This window comes from Beta vulgaris, chromosome 3 (genome assembly GCF_026745355.1).
Source record: "Beta vulgaris subsp. vulgaris cultivar EL10 chromosome 3, EL10.2, whole genome shotgun sequence".
NCBI classification, from domain to species: domain Eukaryota; kingdom Viridiplantae; phylum Streptophyta; class Magnoliopsida; order Caryophyllales; family Amaranthaceae; genus Beta; species Beta vulgaris.
The window spans coordinates 12712523-12726280 of NC_079204.1; the positions used below are offsets into that span (position 1 = coordinate 12712523).

Below are 13758 nucleotides of genomic sequence, written 5' to 3' on the forward strand. Positions count from 1 at the left end.
AGTTTTTAAAGTTTGACTCCCAAAATAAAAACATAAACTATTTTTTGCGACGGAGGGAGTATTAAACTTTTAGTTAGCTTGTATGGATCATAATGTATCATCAAGAAGATGTTAAATTTTCGTCCTGAATGTGTAGGTATGGGATATTCATATAAGAATCAATATTTTTTGACGTGGAGTTGATTAGCAACTCATGAAAAAGAATCGATTTCTTTTTTATTTTGTGTCCATACAAATCAATTTGGAGATTATAATACACAAAATATGTAATACAAAATGTTGGCAAGAGATGTTAATTTATCCCTATATTATACTTACAGCTCAGTAAGGAAATGTGAGCTAAAATTTGGTTCTGTAAACTGAATATTATGATAAGTGAAAAAAAGTTCTACATAGAAAGGTTAAAAGAGTTTTACTTGGTTTAATTTGTATAGTATTAATAATGTTGTTTAAAGGACTTCCCCACAGATTGGGGTGGAATAATTGAGTTTCTCGCAAGTCCCAATCAGTTGGTTTTGTTCATATCTAGATTGTGGCCTGAATTACGAAATTTTGGCAACAATATATTTTTGCCTTTGCCAATGTATTATTGAGCTTATAATTAGAAGCGATTTTAAGTTTCGATATTGAGATTGGTTATGTATTCAATTATGTTAGCAAAGATCGCCAAGCATGACAAAGATAAGAAAAAGTTCTCTTTTAGATATATCTGTCAAAGAAAAGTATGGTAAGCTGTCTATATTGGAGATTATGGAGAAACCCAAATGGTATATGGAACTGATGATGTTGGTGAAAAGGAGGATTGTTACTGAAAAAGGGTAGTATTTACGTTAGTGGTTAAACAAAACCTGAAAAGTGAGATTTTCTTGGAAGCAGAAGAAGCCAAAGTGTATTGTTTGGTTGAAAAAATATGAAACCTAAAACTTTCTCAAAATGGAGAAATTTACTTATTCTTTTGGGAAGTTAAAGATAAGGTTATACACTTTCTAGAAAATACAAGTTCATGTGAAAATAAAATTTTGGAAAAAAGCTACTTCAGACGTTGGACTAAACAAGCACTTAATTTGTACTTCAATAGTTTTTTTTTTTTGTAACGGGTACTATCATAATAAATATTATGCTATCCCTCATTCAAAATCCTGGATCCGCCCTTAATCCTCGAGATTTGTAGAACAACTTTTGCACTTTTGGTTTTGAACTTTTGTGGAACAAAGGTCGGCTATTGTAATTGATATAACAGATAAAAAAAAGAGAAAATAGAAACAAGTATCACTAGAGCATTATAGCTATTGCAATTGATAGATCTCAACCATTGATAAGGTTGACTTTAGATTTATCAAACATATAATACTACGATTGATAAATTTTCCAAATTTGAATCAGTATAAACATCAATATCATCTTCTGATCAATAATCAAATCTCTCCCCTAATTTGAAGGACATTAATCATCCGTCGCTTGATTTTGTTTGGCAATTATCAATGGAGGTTGAAATGTGATTGTAGGAATCACAATTCACAAAAAGAAGAAACTAACTAATACCGGCTTTCTACAGTGATAAGCAAAATAATTTGTAATTAGGTAGATCAAGAGAGAGAAAAAATCGTGGAAATTAGTTATACTATTGAAGTAAATTAGATCTACAAAAAATTACAATAAAAATGGAAGGTATAAATCTAAGACTTTAAATGGATGGTTGTGCTGTAAAACTTATGATAGTTAGGGTATGTTCTCCCCAACTTATTTTCAGTTCAGTTCGATTCAGTTCAATTTGGTTGTAAATAGTCCAGTTCATTCAATCAGTTCGAATCGGTTCCTACGTTATATCATCTAATTAGTTAACTTTATAGATTAGGCTGCATTTAGGACTTGGTATACACTCATACACTCTAATGCACCTTCTAAATCAGTATTTACAAATTTATAATAAATAGTATTGTGAGATATGCATAACTATATTAGTACTCAATTTTTTCCCCATTAGTCAAATTAACACATATGCTATCACATTATATGAGGCATTGATTAAGTTATTACAATTATATAAATCTCTGCAACATTTGGTGAATCATTCATATTTTGTTGCTTCATTATCAGTCTATTACCCCATTCCAGAAAAATTTTGTGTCAACATTTCATAGTTTGTTGCTTTTTTATCTTCACATTCCTATTCCATAAATCAAGTATAAAATAATGAAAAACAACCCTTAGAATCTATCATTCTTTCCAATTAATAAGATAAGTAGTATTTTAGAAATGATAGTAATTGCATATCAGTTTTGATAACGACATTGAGTGGCTCCCCTACACTTCATCATCTGTAAATGGGTATAATAATATGAAAAAGAATTGCTATAAAAAATTCTAGGTTATGTAATATGCAAGTTGCAATATCGAGAACTAAACACAAGATAATATGCCTAAAAGTTACTATATATTGTTTAACAAAGTATTACCATCAAGACGTGATATAGTAGCTAAAGAATGCAAAAACCCTTCGAATGAATGAAATGTATTCTACCGAATTCCTATATACGATCATATTTTTGGGGTTACAGAATCATAGTACAACATTGAAAGTTCATACAATGATCGTATATAGGAATTCAAGTATGGATGCATCACGTACTTCAATATTAAATGTGTTTTGGTGAAGAGAAGTTCAGTTAGGTTTAGGAGAATTCAGGTTGAGAGAACGCACCCTAAACTTTAAAGCATTTATGATATGGTGAATCATATGATACATTATCAATCACGAAAATCATGAAAAATATCATGAAAGATGACCATAAATTTTTGGGGTGAGAGTTCATGTTGCAGAGAGAAAATACTTGGAAAGTGTATTATGTATATTATACATCTACATATTTTCATGGGTAAAAGTATAGTTATGTCTTACAATTATATAATCCATAAAATATTATCTGTTAATTAATCTTCTACAAAAAAAAAATGAATATATTAAATGTTCATATAATAAAATTGGGTTAAATCATATTGAGCATTGAATAAGATGTGTGTGTGGGGGGGGGGGGGGGGGTGTTAATCTACTCTGACTAAAATTTCGGGTCTAAGTTGCATAATTTGTAAAAGAGGGAGAACTTAACTTGCCATATGAAAGATTGTCGTTAAATTTGTTTGGTGAAAGTTAACATTATGATAGCGAAAAAAGGTGGAAATGTATTTTTTGTAGGTAAAGGTATAGTTATATGTAATACAATTATTATTATTTTTTCTTATTTTTTGTAGGTAAAGTCCATAGACAACTTATTTTCACTTTCATTATAATTGATCACATTTATAAATATAATAGATTGTTGAGTTAACATTTCCTTTATCTACTCATAATTTTAAAACATGCGTGATTGTTGGTTGAAATGGATGTTAATAATGACTATCAAAATTTTTAAAATTTGTACACAACCATTAAATAAAGTATGTATTTAATTTTTTTTGAATTATAATATCTCTATATCTAAAACAAAATCCTTGAAGCCACATGGTATGAAGTTAGAGAATTTTTCAATGAAGCTAAAAAATTGAGTCATCAAACAAAATGGTAGATATCACTTGGTGAAGGAACACATATCACTTGGTGAAGGAACACAAAAGATTTGAAGATAATTTTAGTCAAAAAACAAAAAAAATCAAAGGAAAGTTCAGTTGATAACACATAACATTATGGTTCAGATTTAAGGAATTCTTTAGATCTCAATGAGAGGAAAAATAGGTAACTATTTGATAACTTAAATAAAGTTCGTAGATGATTAGGAGATTTCATTTATGCAATTATGATATATTAAAGAAGGAAGAAAGTTAGAAAACTCTTTATATCTCAATAAATATATGTTAAGATTGTAACATAATTAAAATTAGTTTCATCATAAGTGGAGTATAATCACCTAGAACTAATGCATAACCAAGATCGAACTAGATCTATTCTATCACATGAAATTTTCAAATGTAAAGAAATGGGTTACTTATTTTATGAACACTTATCGAATCGTATTAATCATACTATAAGTTTAAATATTACAAATCCAAACTTGGCGTGTTAAATTTATTTAACACCTATATATTCAGATCATGATTTTTATAGTGGAACTAAATACATGTCTATAATACCCCTTTGTTCTAGAGATAGGCGATATGTGAATGTCAAGTATAAATTGAAGTCAATATTTTTATTCAATTTGAAGTTAATTGTATGATTAGTGGGGTGGCTATGGGAATAAAATTAAAGGGATGAGGGTGGTTTCTATTTAAGGTTGGTTTACATTGAGTAGGGCAAAACAATATGAAAAATAGTATATGCTAAATTCTAATTTTACTAAGTTGCATAATAGAGGTGTGGTTGTAACACCCCCACGACTCCTCCTTTTACAAACTAGGAGAAATTGCGGGAGTTGTTATGCCACGCATGATAATACGTAAGGCTAATCAGATAATACAGCGGAAGTCTTTTAAAATAAACTGAAAATACTTTAATACAACTGAAATAAGAAAGTATATAATTGAGTTACAAACTCGGAGACTATCCCATACTAGTCCCATCTTCAAAACGAGTCAAACCTTGACCCCAGTGGTCAAGTAAAGTCAAACATAAATTCAAAATAACTTTATTAAGAAAGTACTCGTGTACTAAAACTCCCATCCGGATGCTTATGATTTCCATGCACATCAAGAACTTGTACCTGCAACTTCTTCTCTAAACTCTGCTCACCAAATGGATCATCACAGGGTTGTTGAGGAAAAACAACAACAAAAGAAACAAAGAAACACATACATCAGCAACGCTAGAGTACATAACACAACTAACTAATGCGAATAATAATGCATGCAATCCTCAATCACTTCGGCTTGCTCTTCTTACGACTCTACATGCGACAAGCATATAACTGAACTTACTAAATACTTTCTTTTATTATTATTTGGCAATGAACGGGCACCGTCCTCCTCTTGGAGTCATACGGGCTACTATTCTTGTGTAAGAGATCCCACACCTCTTACTAAAGTTCCATGAACTTTAAATAACTTGACTCGAGAATTTTAAGCTTGTTAGTAATGAACGAGGGTGAGAGTGAGCCTCTAGACTCAACATCTCAGAGATAAAGAATACGAGTGACACCTAGTCCACTCAAAGATCTTGATAATTGGAATTCCATAAACTTGCTTGATAAAATAAAAGCATTAACATCGTCATGCTAAGCTATATAGGAGTATAGTTTCACACTAACTCCCCCCTTATGTTCAATACTCATGGGGGATCCATCCCAAGAGTTTTATTGCCAAAGCCCATTATGTGAGACACATTCACAATAATACATCTAGCAAATAAATTAATTTCTTATCTTTCTTTAACAAGTGAATGCAACAAACACCATAGTTAACTCAATTCTAAATTCTTTGAGACCTTGCTCATCTTATTACTTTAATGACTCCATGAGTCCTTTTTCTTACTTTCTTAAGGATCCATGATCCAATCAATTGAGTCCTTGCTCAATGATTAAACTACTTGTGAGACCTTGCTCAATAACTTTAACTTATGAGACCTTGCTCAATAACTTGATAATTGTGAGACCTTGCTCAATAATATATATAACTTCTAATGAGACCATGCTCAATAAAATATATAACTTCTAATGAGACCATGCTCAATAAAATATAAACTTCTAATGAGACCATGCTCAATAAAATATATAACCTCAAAGAGATATGCTCAATGAAATATATAACCTCAATTGAGACCATGCTCAATAAAATATTCTCAGGCAAGCCCTAGCTTCAAGAGTAATTTTAATAACTTTAATCATGCTCAAAGGCAATAATCATCAATCACATGCTTTTCAAATATAGGAATAACTTAAAAGTTCCATTCCTAATCTCCTTTCTAAGTTCTCAACATGTACTCAAACAATTCCAAGGCATAAGCTTCTCCTTACTCCTCATGCTCAATAAAATATATATATCCTTTGAAACTACTAAAGTCAAGGTCAAAGTGTATGTACCTTGATTACACAAAAATCAACAGTCAAAAGTTTGACTGGCTTTAATTATTCTTGAAACCTACCACAATAAAGTACTATCAATTAGTACTTTCCAACAACAATTCAAAGCTACTTAATAATTAAAATCAGCATTTTAAATATACTAATAAAGCTGATTTTTCTTACAAATGCTTTAAAAACTATTTTAAAGTCATAACTTGAAAACCTTTACTAGTAGGCAAAACCCACTACAAACTAATACTTAAAACCTCTTAAAATTAATTATTTATTAATTTAATTACTGCTGTAAATTTAACTAAAATAATAACAGATTTTTTTTTTTTTTACAAGTGGTTCGAAAACCACAAATCTGAATACAGCACAACCACCGGCGCCACCACGCACCGCCTGCACCACCACCGACGCGGGCAGTGGCAGGGTGGTGCTTGTCGACCCAGTCGTTGTCACCACTGTCATCCCGACATGGCCCCGTCGGATCTCATCAAAACTCGCCGGCGAACCACCACCGTGGTGGCCGGAAATCGCGAGTAAAGAGGGGCTAGGAGGAGAGAGAAAATAAGGAAGAAAACCCCAAAAATTTCAGAAAAAGATTACCTCTTTGCTTCCCTTTGATAATTGCAAGATCTTCCTATAAATTTCAAAAACAAAACTAGATTAGAAGCTAGAATTATTGAAGAGGATTACTTGAAAAACTTACTTGAGGAAGAACAAAGGTTTGAGAGGAAAAAAAACCACTTACTCCTTTTTGAGAAATGGTGGCTAGTGAAGAAGATGGAAAATGATGGGAACTTTAGGTTTTCCCCCTTTTTATAGTAGTAGTCAATTTTGGGTAAAAGACCAAAATGCCCTTACTCATCAAATTGCCAAAATACATTTGATGATAAATTTCCAAAATAATCTTCCTACTAATATTAATAAAATACTTTGCAAATACTAAAATACTTCTTTGTGGAAATACTCAAATACTCTTTTGGTAAAATGACCAAAATACCCTTCTGCTCTTAAATACTGAAATTAAATAGCTTTAATAATTAAAATGATTAAAACTATTTAATTTAATATCTTAAAAATATGGGGGATTACAGTGGTTTAGTGTGCATTTTGGTCGAGTAGGATCACTTTCTATTAGTAAGTTATGATAGTTATGGTAATCATAATTCTTTATGTTATTCTCTTATAATTCTTAAAAGAAAAACCATAATTAGTAAAATTAATAACTTTAAAATAATATGGATTATACAAATAATGACATCAACGTGATGTATTTAACTCATGTCGTTTGAGTTTTTTTATTGCACGGGCTATCTCATCCCGTGCATTTTTATTAAACATAAATTATGAATTATTTAATTTTCTACAAAACAAGTCATTTTTCTACCAATATGTAGCGTATTTTCTATCTAAATTTGGTTAATTGTGGTACATGGATAATCGAACATTCATCTTCGAGGTCATAGACATGTTCAAGCTAAGGGGCTCCAAATAAAAGGAGACTACACTACTAAAATGAGAATAAAAAAAGATGGAAAAACAACAACCAGGCGGTGGCAAGGACACGGGGTGGCTCAAGGAGCCAGCAACAAGAAAATTAATCACGTTACTTTTTTAGCTGGGAAAGGAAAATGATCCTATATCAACTATATATAGTAGAAAACATATATTTGGTATTTTCTAGGAATCATTTAAAGGGGCCTGAGTATGTCAAGGAAAGGGAATAGTATGGTATTTATACCCCGTATGACACTCATTTTGTCAAATGGAACAAAATTTCCATTGAATTGTGTTTTGCAATGATTATAAATAAAAGTCAAAGATATCTCTATCACATATAGGTTTATATCTCCCAAGTTCGGTTTTCAGCCATGGCCAATTTTATGTGGTCATTTCTAAAGTCACGGGTAGAAAGTGTATAATAATACTGATTTGTAAGAAAGAACATGATATGTCTAATATTATAGCTAATGACATATATAAATAAGTCTTCTACAACCTAAGTGTGTCATGTATTTGCAAAACAACTTCATAATTAACATAAAGGAGCACTTTTTGTCTTTCTGTGTAAAGTACATCATTGATGCTTTGTTTTTGGTTAAATATGTATAGGATTATTCTGTATTTCAATACATCGTCCAAAGTTTATTAATTTAGTATAGGTTAAACTCATTTCAGTTTCGAGTAGTACATAAGCGTATATTAAATCGAGTGGACGTAGAGAATCTTTTATATGCTTTTACTGTAGTTGGTATATAAACATGCTTATTAAACAAAAAAGTTCCCGTGTATTTTTGCACGGGTCCAAAAACTAGTATAATACTATAAAGCAATAAGGATTTGTTTATGTGTCAAGAGCAAATTGAATTGCTGATGTGTCAATCCTTTGTAATATCTTTTACATTTTTTTGCCACGTGTATTTGCCTCTAAATATTTCTGTTATGCATTACTTTTTTTAGGCATATAATTGGAAAGCTATTTAAGAAAGTTCTCTGTTATGGAATGTAAATCAACTAAATTTTAGGAATCGATTGCTATTATAATTAGTAATCACTTATGCATCATAAAACTGCCAAAAAAAATATATCTCCTAAATCTGATATTTTAGGCACTAATTAAAAAAATCATATCCCCTAAATACGGTATTTTAGAAACTAATTAAAAATTCATATCCCCTAAATTCGGTATTTGAGTTACTAATCATATATTTTGGCACTAATTCAGAAATGAATTTATAGCAAGAAGCCGATAATTTAGGTACTACTTAAGGTATTACAATTTACAACTATTTAAATGAACATGTTGTACTCTCTTCTTAAACCCAAATTAAAACAGAAGTCTTAACAGATTATAATATCAAACTTAAAGTTTACCAAGGGACGTATTAATCATACAATAAGTTGTATTATAGTTTTTTTTTTAAAAAAGTTCAAATTATAAGATCATTGACCACATATCCATACCATCAAAATTATAAGTTCATTACAAACTATAAAATCGTGGGCCGTCATACTACAAAACTATGGTGTATCCCATAAAACGATGATAATTATTAGTGAGCTACAGTGTGATTAGCAATACAAAACACGATCCACGATAAAATCAATAATAATTGATATTAGCACCTCATATAACACAAAAAAATAAACATCTTATGTATTAACACTTAGCTTGCATAAAAGAATAAACATCTTATGTACTAACACTTAGTTTGCACAAAAGAATAAACATCTTATGTATTAATACTTGCACAAAAGTCTAAACATCTTATGTACTAACACCTAATATCAAACTATCAACTAAAAAACGGATTAGCCAATATATTAATAGATAAGAAAAGATAACAAAGTCTCAACAAAAGTTAACTTTTACTTGGCTCATGAGGTTTGTAAAACTTAAAGGAGGTAGCCTAATTGTAACAACAAGCATGAGATGTCTTAAAGTTTAGTATAATAACAATGGGACCCCTTTCATTGTACAAAATATCACATCACAGTATTTAAAGTTCGTTAGGAATATGCTATCTTAACTGGTAAATGTATGGCATCTCTATGTAAGCTAGGTTAAAGATTAAAATTACATATAAAACTTAATGTGAAATTTATTGTCCATAATTTTAGTGTAGTTGTATCTTTGTGAAGTTTATAAGTCATATACTTCCTCCGTTTCGAATTACTCGCTATATTTTGAAAATTCCACTATTCATTAATGAGGTTTGACCATGCATTATTAGATAAAATCAAATGTTATAATGTAATATGTTGTCCTATTTGTTCCCCTCAAAAAAAAAAAATGTTGTCCTATTTGTCTCAATGTATATTTTCAGAAAATCAAAAATTTATACTTTACTCTAATAAATAATTAATGATATTAGTAGTCAAAGTAGTGCATCGACAAGCATGAAAGTCAAAGTGTAGCGAGTAATTTGAAACAGAGGAAGTATATTTGTTCAGTTTATTCACAACAACCGAATCACAACTAACAAAAATAATATTACCATACATATGAAATTTGAGAGCTCATAATTTCTAGGTGTTCATCTCAAAGAGAAGATAAAATGTCATGTAATATATTTCCACATATAAAATTAATTTTTATTTCTATATATTACCGTTCATTTGGAACAAGTATTATTAACCTGGGTCAGTTAGCTAATCACAAACTCACAATAAAAATAAAAAAAAGGGTGAATTATGCATGTAACAAATAATTGACAATACAATTTATTCTATATTTTACTTTCCAAAATAAATAAAAAAATGGGTCAAATAGTATGAAACTTACAAGCTTTAAATTCTAAGAGAGGTGCATAGAATCTTACTTCTATCTAGCTAGAAGTCAAATATAATCTTAACAAAATCTAAGTTTGCTAATAATAAAGTTCCAAACTGTAACAAACCCTTGCTTAGAACTCTCAGTTTTCACTGCCATAAAAATTCTGTCTTTTTCCATCTCAATTTGAAAATCTAGAAAGTGAATCATCATCTTCATATAAAAACTTATGTAGATAACATCTTAATCTCACACATCTAATGTTGATGGATAAAAACACAATCAAATTCATTTTTTCTCCATTTTCGAAAATATCAAGTGTGTTCATTGAATCTGTGGTCAAACTTTTTGGATAACTTTTTTCGAATAAATCTGGAATTGAACGGGAATTTTTTTCTTTAATACATAAGATTCAATTGATCGAATGTAGGAATTTTTCGAATAAAAATCTCCATTTTATTTAAATATGATATTGCCCAAATTCAGGAGAAAGGTTCAATGAAATATAACAATTCTAGCTATGTTTTAAATCTCCATTTTTGGTTTGTAAGTTGCACGGGTTCAGTTAGCCATATCAAGAGTTACCAGTATTAGGGTTTGAAATTTTATTTGTGATAAAGATCACGGGATCTCAAGACAACAAAAGAGCGGGGGTGAAAGAGACTGTGGAAAGTAGGGACGACAGAAAGTGGGAAAAGAAGTGGTTGCATGATTGAATCCCAATAATGGAGCTAATTGTGATTTTATTTGGTCCTCAATGTGAAGCTGACGCCGCACGATAATATTAATTACATCAGTCATTGAACGCATGGGTTATAAGTCAGTTTTAAAATATACCTCCTAAACGATATAATTATAAAAAGTTTAAATCGCGATCTAATATCCATCCCATGATTTTGGGAGAAACATCATAAAGTCACAAAATTTATGAATAAAAAAAAAATCCGTGCATTTTGCACGGGTCAAAACCTAATTCTCTTTTATATTTCATCATAACATCCAATTATATTGGGTGCGCGCGCCACCTTTGTCTTTTTTCTCTTGTCAATTGTCACGCTCACTCCACTTGTTGGAAGCTAAGTAGAAACTGAGCCTCCATTCCATGAACCTAGCAACGAAGCGCGCGCTATATAAACCATTCTATCTGGTAGGGCCTTTGATAAGCTAGTGAATCTTCCTAGGATTATCAACATATTATAGTGCATAATAAGAATTACTAATATAAAAGTCATTTCGTAAAAATACAATAGTTGCATGAATGTACTAATAACAAATTCTCATATACGGCCGGCCACACCTATAATTTCGCGTGTGGCCGGCCCATATATGAGGCTCGTACGGATATAATACTTCAAAACCTACTCCTTTTTTTCCCCACTTCCTCCCGCATCCCTATACAACAATTTGTACACTTCAAATCTATCAACAACAATGACATCCTCATGTCACACTTTCTCTCCCCTCTATTTTTACTATCATCTTCAGACAAGAACTTTAATAGAAGTCTTTCAAAGCCCTTCAAATCTACCAACAACAACTTGACCTAAATCGCAGCTTTAATGAAACTCCTTCAAATTCATCGTAGTCTAGAAGTTCGTTGTTTTGTTAGCCATTACTACTATTGATATTGAAATTGCACATCAGGAACAAATACTTTTGATCTAACATTGGGCCACACTTCAACTAATCGACCATAAACTAGAATAAATGATTAAGCAAATCAATGGAAAGAGAAAGCAAGCAAACTTTTACCTCAGAAACATGGACAATATCTTTGATGGAATTTGAAATTTAAAAAATTATTTTGTTTAATCTTATGAGTAATCTCGTTAACCACATTTATTTATACAAGTAACCTCATTTAATCATACGAGTAACCTCAATATTTCACACAAGCAACCCCTTATTTATTAATACGAGTAACTCATTCATTTATAAAGAGTAACCATATTTATTCATACTAGTAATAATCCCATTTAATCATATGAGTGACCTCATTTTGTTCACATAAATAACCCCATTTTATTCGCATTAGTAACCCCAATGGTTCATACAAGTAACCCCCACTTATTAATATGAGTAACCTCATTCATTCGTAAGGAGTAATCCGTTTATTCATACTAGTAACCCCATTTGATCATAATGAGTTACCTCATTTTGTTCACATAAGTAACCCCATTTTATTCGCATCATCAACCCAAATTGTTCATACAAGTAACCCCCACTTATTAATACGAGTAACCTTATTCGTTCATAAGGAGTAACCCCATTTATTCATACTAGTAAACTCATTTAATCATATGAGTACCCTTATTTGTTCACATAGGTAATCTCATTTTGCTTATAAGAGTAACCACATTTCTTTATAGGAGTGCCACCCTTTTATTGTTAAAAGTAACCACATACTCATACAAGTAACTCCATTTGGTCATAAGAGTAACTCCATCTGTTCATAAGGGTTTGTGCATAAGGTTCAACATCAAAAGGTCATATCTCACAACACACTTAATATTTTGGGAAGATTCATGTTGGAGATGAAAATTTGGCTCGATATCTTTCCAACTTCTGGTCAAAAGCTTGATTCCGATGAGAAATGAGTGAGATATGACCATTTGAAAATCAAAATGGCTAACTTGTGTAATTTGGACAACTTATTTTTATGTTGGATTCACACCTTTCATTAAATTGATTTTATAATTAAAATTATATATTTTAACTTTATATTACACAAATCTTTGTTAATGGTGACAACAAAGAATATAATAAAAAACTTTACTCTAAAAGTAAGAAAATGACTAAATAAACTAAAGTTCAACGACAATTTGTTTTCATTTTTCAAATCAAAACTAACATTTTCTTCATTTTTCCATGTTTATAAGATTCAATTAAATCAAAGGATAAGATTAGTTTATGATAGAAAAAAACTAAAATCTCAATAATTACAATTGCTTGTACCCGTCTATCAATCATCAGGATAAATACAATAATACGACTACTTATTACTCTCTCCGTTTCACAATATAAGGCATGTACGATATTCGAGGTCGAACTTTGACCATTAATTACTCTCAATTTATATTAATAGAAAATTTTAAAAAATAATATTATTATAGTATTTTTCAAGACGAATCTAACAGTATAATTTCTATAATATTAATTTATCGTATTTGAGAGATATTTGCAGTCAAAATAAATTTTCGTAAAACGTGAATGCCTTATATTTTGAAACAGAGGAAGTAGTGATTAGTGAGTAGTTGTAGTGGGGATTTTGTATAAGCAATCGCCACCCAAGTTTTAAAGCCACCCCACCCCAGACCCCTCCAAAAGCAAAACCAACAACTTTTCATTTCATATCATAATAATCATCATATACATCTTCATATCCATCCAAAACAATCCATAGCAAATTAGCAATACCACCATACCCCATTTCCTTCCCACTTCCCCTCACCTCCATTTAATCCACGTGCTTTCACTATCCCAGTT

At 30.6% G+C, this 13758-nt stretch overlaps 1 long non-coding RNA gene across 1 annotated transcript; it reads right to left on the bottom strand.

Moving 5' to 3' along the window:
• Positions 1-4361: 4361 nt before the first annotated feature.
• Positions 4362-6786, bottom strand: LOC130590697 (uncharacterized). Its single transcript, XR_008968543.1, has 4 exons — positions 6748-6786; positions 6603-6636; positions 6009-6066; positions 4362-4715 (listed from the first exon to the last, which is right to left on the bottom strand). It is a non-coding gene; the product is annotated as an uncharacterized LOC130590697 (long non-coding RNA).
• Positions 6787-13758: the final 6972 nt, after the last annotated feature.